Source organism: Ovis aries, chromosome 10 (assembly GCF_016772045.2).
Source record: "Ovis aries strain OAR_USU_Benz2616 breed Rambouillet chromosome 10, ARS-UI_Ramb_v3.0, whole genome shotgun sequence".
Classification (NCBI taxonomy): Eukaryota; Metazoa; Chordata; class Mammalia; order Artiodactyla; family Bovidae; genus Ovis; species Ovis aries.
The window spans coordinates 30,179,905-30,187,008 of record NC_056063.1 but is presented as its reverse complement, the minus strand read 5'-3'; the positions used below and the strand labels follow the sequence as shown (position 1 = coordinate 30,187,008).

Sequence of the window (7,104 nt, the reverse complement as noted above, 5' to 3'; positions counted from 1 at the left end):
GGTAAACTGTTCTAGTTTTCCCAGCCATCCTTTATCTGACTTCATTTCAAGATATCGTGTTATCCTGGCCTCTCTTCTGGAGAAAGGCATCACACAGCCCACCAACACTTTACTCACTGGCATCTATCTTCCACTTTCAAGCCATGTGTTCCTCATCCTTTCTCTCTCTTTTTTTTAACACGTATTATTTACTTGGCTGTACCTGGTCTTAGTTGCCGCATGTGGGGTCTAGTTCCCTGACCAGGGATTGAACCTGGGCTCCCTGCATTGGAAACATGGTGTCTTAGCCACTGGACCATCAGGGAAGACCCTCCTCATCCTTTCTTTATAAATTGAGGTTTAAATCTAACCCCAAGGCTTTCATTCTTGCTAAATTTCATTTCATTGATTTTCTTTTGCATCCTAATTCTATTTGGTTAAAATAATTTTAAATACTGATAATACCACCCAGTAGATTGGCGTTCTCTCTCTCTCAGCTTTGTGTCATCAATAAATTTAACACTATTTCTCTGAATTTATCCAAGTCTTAGAAAAGATCATTGAACCTGGTACAGTGAGAACAGGGTCCTGAGTCACTAAAACTTCCCCCGGGTGGCATTCACCTGACATTTACCTGGCACTTTGCTTTGAGTAGAGGTGTTTATTCATTTGCTCAAAGATGTAACACAAAGACACTTTTGGGAGAGGAATGGAAAAGAAAAAGTACTGGTAATGATTCCAGGAATTGTGCCTTCTAAAGAGTCACAGCAGGACAGTTCATAGTATCCCTCAGTTGCATTTGGATGAAAGGGAATGAATTTGTTGGAGCTTTGCCCTATAATGGATAGACAGCCCCCTACACACACACACACACAAGTACTGCTAGGAGTTGGAGTCCCACGTGTCATAAGCCTTCCACAGCCACGGAGCCAGGATGCCGTGCCCTTGTGAAGTGTGGAAAGGTGCCACACTTCACCACTTCTCAGGGGACCTGGACTGGGGGCAAGAGTCTTGAGGTTCCAGTTGCAATGACAGCCTCCTCCAGGCTTCTTTGGCAATTCCTGCTGGTGCTTGGGTAAGTGTTAGATTATTTTTTGACAAGCTGAAAGATAAAGTTCAAGGTGAACAATTGACTGATGACACAGATGTACTCAAAATCATAAAGGCAGCACCACGCCTTTATGATACTCTGATACTTTATGATACTCTGATCTAACCAAACCAATTTCAAAGTAGATGAAAAACTGATAAAGCAAAGACTATCTAAATATCCCCCTGCAGATGCCTTTAAAAAGGAACAGCTTGTGTCATAAGTATCCCAGGATATCTATCTGCTTCATGCTTGGTGGAGATTTTTTAAAAATATGTGATTCTTGTCTAAATTAAGAAAATAGTGGATAATTCTGAAACTATTAACAAAATGAAAAATAAATCGCAATCAAGTCCTTGTTTGAAAAACTTTGTCTTCATCAGTTAATTCACGCACAGGAACTGAATTTGTGTTTCCAACCAGTAATTACTAAGAATTTAAAGATTTTTCCCTAAAGTTTTATCTCTTGAGGTGTGAATGCATGTTTTAAGTCAGTTACCTTTGGTTACTGAGTACCATCACCATCTCCTTAATCTAAGTCTGTAAATTTGGCTGATTTTTCTCTTCTGACCTATTTTCTGTCTTGAAAATTCCTCCCCAGAAATAAATGTATCCAGAGAAAGGTAACATTGATGATGAATGGTATTATGGAGCGGTTAATGGAAGTGGGTCAGAAAAGTTCTTATTTGAGGGAAATTTAAATGAGAGAAGATTAATTGACAGTAAAAGCTAGTTGCAGGATTCTCAAGGTACCACAAAGAAACATTCAGGCTGAGGAGACTTATTATTAACTTTACTGTTGGAGAGCAGGCACTTCTTTTAACAATAGCAGACTTTGTTAACTGCTTCTCGAAAGCTGCTTTTTAAAGAGAGAAGTTCCATTAACCAGTGAGATCAGAGTTTGTTATAGAAGCCAAGTGACTCTAAACTGTAACATAAATCTTAGAAAGACAAAATGGGCAAAATGGAGATTGAGTACTCAGGATTGGTTTCTGAAGTGCCTGTCATCTGAAAGCAAACACAGATGGGTAACGGGTCTTGGGAGTTCTGAAGTGTGGGGATTGAAATCTACTCAATCTATAATTTTCTGCCTCTTGGCTTAAGCGTGTAGGGGATAAGGGGGCTTGGATGGAAAGTTTGAGAAAACTCAGAAATAAAGAGCTTCATCAGGCAATGAGAGATGAAAAGATGTGTCCAAGACATGAAGAAGAAGTTCAGAATGAACCCCAACAGAAGTTCATTTGGAGAGGAGGTGAACATTCATGTAGACTGCCCCTGAGCACTCTACACGGTGAGGCAGTCCAGCAAGGATTATAACCAAACTGAGAGGGAGTGCTCAGCGATCACCAGTTTAGAGGGTCTCCTGTTGTTTTGATAGGATCGCTATTTTGCAAGAGATTCCCCAAAAACAGCTTTTTAAATTTTTATTTATCTTTGGCTGCACTGGGTCTTTGTCGCTCCCCGCAGGTTTTCTCTGGTTTGTGGAGCGTGGGGGCTACTCTTTGTTGCGGTACACAGGCTTCCCACTGCAGTGGATTCTCTTGCTAGGAGCACAGGTTCTAGAGTGTGCAGGCTTCGACTCGCAGGCTCCAGAGCACCAGCTCAATAGTCACGGCACAGGTCTTAGCTGCCCCTTGGCATGTGCAATCTTCCCAGACCAGGGATCGAACCAGTGTCCCTCCACTGGTAGGCGGATTTCTTTACCATGGGACCACCAGGGAAGTCCAATATAGCTTTTGAGTGTACTCAAATTTTCAAGTTTAATACTTGGAAAATATTCAAAAGTAATGAGCAATTTAAATGAAAAAATATACTGTCATACTAGCAATTAAAAAGTGCAGAGAGAACTTTACTATGACATAACCTATAATAATAATAAAACACTAGATGAAAAAAAAACAGTTTGGGGACTGCTTTGGGAAAGTCAATGCGCTTCTGTAATTGCTAGCAGTATGTATTAAAACATCTTGCCTACAGGTTTCAGTGACACTTAGGTCACCATTCCAGGTTCCATCTACTTTAGTATTTTCAAGGTCATCTGAACAACACCTCTGAGCTCTAAATAGTTCCTCAATACTGGGGCTTGTTAAATGGTGAGAACATCAATTGTAGACCGCAGTGCGGAGTTACCCACTAAATACGCTTCAGGCTGCAATCCAGGCTACCTGGGCTTGAATCCTGTTGCTGCCACTTGCTAACTTTGGCAAATTATTGAATATCTTTCTGTGCCTCAGTTTCCTCCCTCTGAAGAAATAATAATAGAGCCTTGAAAAGGGAACAGTAACAGTGCCTATCTCATAAAGTTAAGGAGTAAATGAGTTGATATATATAAAGTGCTTAGAACACTGCTTGACACATAATAAGAAGTTGATAAATGCTTGCTATTATAGAAACATAAAAACAACTAACAGGATAAAGGAGTTATCTTTCTTTCATTAAAGAAATATCAGGAGGTGGATGGTTGCTGCACTGGTTTAGCTTATCAATGGTGTCATCACGCACCTCCAGTGTCATTTCACCATCTTTAGTATGCTGGCTTTTTGCCCTTCAGCCCATGGCTTCATGGCCTCAGAATGGCTGCCATAGCTCCAAATATCTCACATCTCAACTGTGTTTAAAATCATAAAGAACAATACCATCCAGGGGAGAGGGAAAAGTGAGAAAGAAAGAGACTATCTCACATTATTTTCACATTTTATGAAGGAGCAAAATGTCTTCCCAGAGCGCCTCAGTTGATTTCACCGGATCTCATTGGCCAGAACTGAGTCCCAGGACATCCCTGAAATCAAGAGCTCTCCGTCTTGGCTTTTTTTGTTTTCCTTGGCTGCGCTGGGTCTTCGTTGCTGTGCAGGCTCTCTCTCGTTGCAGCTACTCTTTAGCTGCAGTGCATGGGCTTCTCACTGTGGTGGTTTCTCTTGTTGAGGAGCATGGTGTCTAGGGTACTTGGGCCTCATTAGTTGCTGTGCATGGGCTCAGTAGTTGTGGCCCATGGGCTTAGCTACTCCACAGCATATGCATCTTCCCAGACCAAGGATTGAACCATGTCTCCTGCTTTGGCAGGTGGGTTCTCTACCACTGAGCCACCAAGGAAGCCCTCTGCTGTGGTTTTGTTGGCAGAAAAAAGGGGAAAGAGTGTCTGTTAGGTAGACAACCATGGGTCCTCCACAGTTAATCATTCCTGTTATACCAGCTGCTTTGTTCCTGCTTTGGCTGCGGGAAGGATGTTGTGTCCCTCAGAGCATTCGTGTGAATTAACCAGTGATCACAGAGCCCTTGTAACATATGAGACCACTGATACCGCCACTAAGTTCTTCCCGCATATGATGGGAAGATGAGCAAGGCCCACTTCTTTTTGAGATGGACCTTGACCTCAGTATCTTCTTCTTAAAGTCTGTTCAAATCATGACTAAAACCCACAGAGGTACCCAATTGAGTCCCTGCTCTCTACTGAGCCTCATGGGGCTCCAAAGGAAGCATCCTGGCCTTTGGGTTGTACACACACGGATGAGAAAATAAGAGCAGTACACAGCAAGCATCAGTTCCATGCTCAACTCTCCTGGAGTCCAGAAAATGAAACAATCAAATGGTCTGGCATAGAGAGAGGTTCCCATGGAGGAGTTATTTGAGGTTGCAGTGAATGAGAAGAATTTATGAGCCAAGGAGAGGAGGGTCATTCCTGATCAGAAGGCTAGCCTACGAAAAAGCTCCTGGATGGAGTCAGGAGGACATGGGAGGGACATTCATTCTTTTTATATTTTTTGTATTTTTTTTATATTTATACACACTTTGTTCAACAGTGTAAACTTTGTGTGGAGTATGATTTCCATTCTGCATATGAAGAAGCTGAGGCTCTAGGGTGGTCCATATGCTTGAAATCATAATAGCAGAATGAGGGGGAACATTCATTCCTATTCTTTTGAGATTTTTTGTTTTCTCCTTGGAATTTGGAAGGAGCTGCCTGAAGTTGAGAACATGCCAAACGTTAACCTTAATAATGCATGACCTCTCCAAACGTAAACCATGTCTGCTGGCAAGTGCACGCGGACAGGGTTACTCAGGTAAAAAGAAGAAGCAAAAGTAACTTGCAGTGTGTCACGCTACGTCTTTCCACAGGGGTGTCACACGAGCAATCAAACAATAGTATACGTACTCTTTAACAAGTCACCACTGGTCCTGAGGTAACTTTATTAACTTAGCTAAAAACAAAAATGTATGTCACATGATATACCCAGAATGGCACAAAGAATGGTTTCTAGAAGTGAGTGAAAATCATCAGTTTGAACTTGCTTGCATGTTTGCTCTGGGAGTTTCCACCCAAGATACCCTCTGGGTCTGGAGACAGCAGGTTGTCCTCCTCCATCATGCAGGAGTGAGACTCAATCAAATGACTCGCGTCTGACGACCCACAATGTGACTACTGACTTGAGAGTTGTTCCCCGAGATTTCTACTGGCTCTGAGAAGCGAAGTTAATATTTCCCAAGTGTGTAAAAAGGCAAGGCTTTGTCCTTTATGTTAAGACAACCCAGTCTAACCAAGAAAAATGAAGAATGTGTCCACACAAAACCTTGTCCCTGAACGAATGTTCACAGCAGCATTATTCACAGTAGTCCCAAAGTAGAAGCAATCCAAATGTCCATCAACTGGTGAACAGATGAACAAAATCTGGTATGTCCGTACAAGGAAATATTATTTGACAATAAGAGGAATGAAGTCGTGATACAAGCTGTTACATGAATGACACTCAAACATTATGCCAAGTCACAAAAGATCCCAAATTATATGACTGCATTCATATGAAATGTCCAGGAAAGGAAAATCTGGGGGGACAAGAAAGCAGCTTAGTGGTGGCCCGCTGCTGCTAAGTCGCTTCAGTCTTGCCCAACTCTTTGTGAACCCAATGGACTGTCGCCCACCGGACTCCTCTGTCCATGGGATTCTCCAGACAAGAACAGGGATGAGGAAATAGTGGGAAAATAGGGAGTGACTATTAACGTTAAGGGTATTTCTTTTTCTTTTTAAGTTTTTTTGCCTGGGCTTCATTGCTGCACACAGGCTTCCTCTAGTTGCTGCAAACGGGGCTACTCTTCATTGCGGTGCACGGCCTTCTCGTTGCGGTGGCTTCTCTTGTTGCAGAGCACGGGCTCGAGGGTGTGGGCTTCCGTAGTTGTGGTGCACAGGCTTAGTTGCCCAGCAGGGGTCAAACCCAGGTGCCCTGCATTGGCAGGCAGATTGTTAGCCACTGGACCATCAGGGAAGTCCTGGCGTTGCTTTCTGAAGTGATGAAAATGTTTTAATATTGAAAATGGTGATGGTGCACGACTCTGAATATACTAACAAAACATTAAATTATACACCTTAAATTGAAAAGCAAAGAAAAAGCCCAGAAGCCAAACACAGAGTGGACAGGCAGAAGAAGGGAGAGCAGTGGTCCTTCGGGATTGATGGGAATCCTCCACTGGGGGAGGATAAAGATCCCTCGTCTCTTTATAAACACATCAGGCAAACTAAGTAGTGAAGATGTTTAATAAAGAAGACTAATGCAAGAAAAGAAAGGTAGGGAATGTTATTGGGTGAGTGGAAAAGAATCAAACATGTGCTAAGTGAAAAGGAAAATTAAAGGGGAAAAAAAATTGGACCTGGAAAAATCTTGTCTAAAAGATTAAACAAAGTTCCAAACATAAAGAGAAGAAACCAGAATACCATCCTGCAGTAGAAAGGAAATGTGAATTAAGAAAGCTAGGTACAAAAAAAGAAAACAGTAATCTGACTGAACAAGCACACGCAAAGTTGTAGTTAATTCAATGTGTTTCTCGAAAGCAGTTGGAACGAGCTTCTTTTTTCCCTTCAATTTGTTTGAGGTACAGTTTACCTGAGGGCTTCCCTGGTGGCTCAGTGGTACAGAACGTGCCTACAATTCAGGGGGCCTGGGTTCAATCCCTGGATCAGGAAGATCCCCTGAAGAAGGGAATGGCTACCCACTCTAGTATTCTTGCCTGGAGAATTCCATGGACAGAGGAGCCTGGAGGGCTACAGT

General features: G+C 42.4%; 1 non-coding gene across 1 annotated transcript; it reads right to left on the bottom strand.

Annotated features, from left to right (window-relative positions):
* Positions 1 to 232: 232 nt before the first annotated feature.
* On the bottom strand, positions 233 to 305 carry TRNAW-CCA (transfer RNA tryptophan (anticodon CCA)). Its single transcript has one exon. It is a non-coding gene; the product is annotated as a tRNA-Trp (tRNA).
* Positions 306 to 7,104: the final 6,799 nt, after the last annotated feature.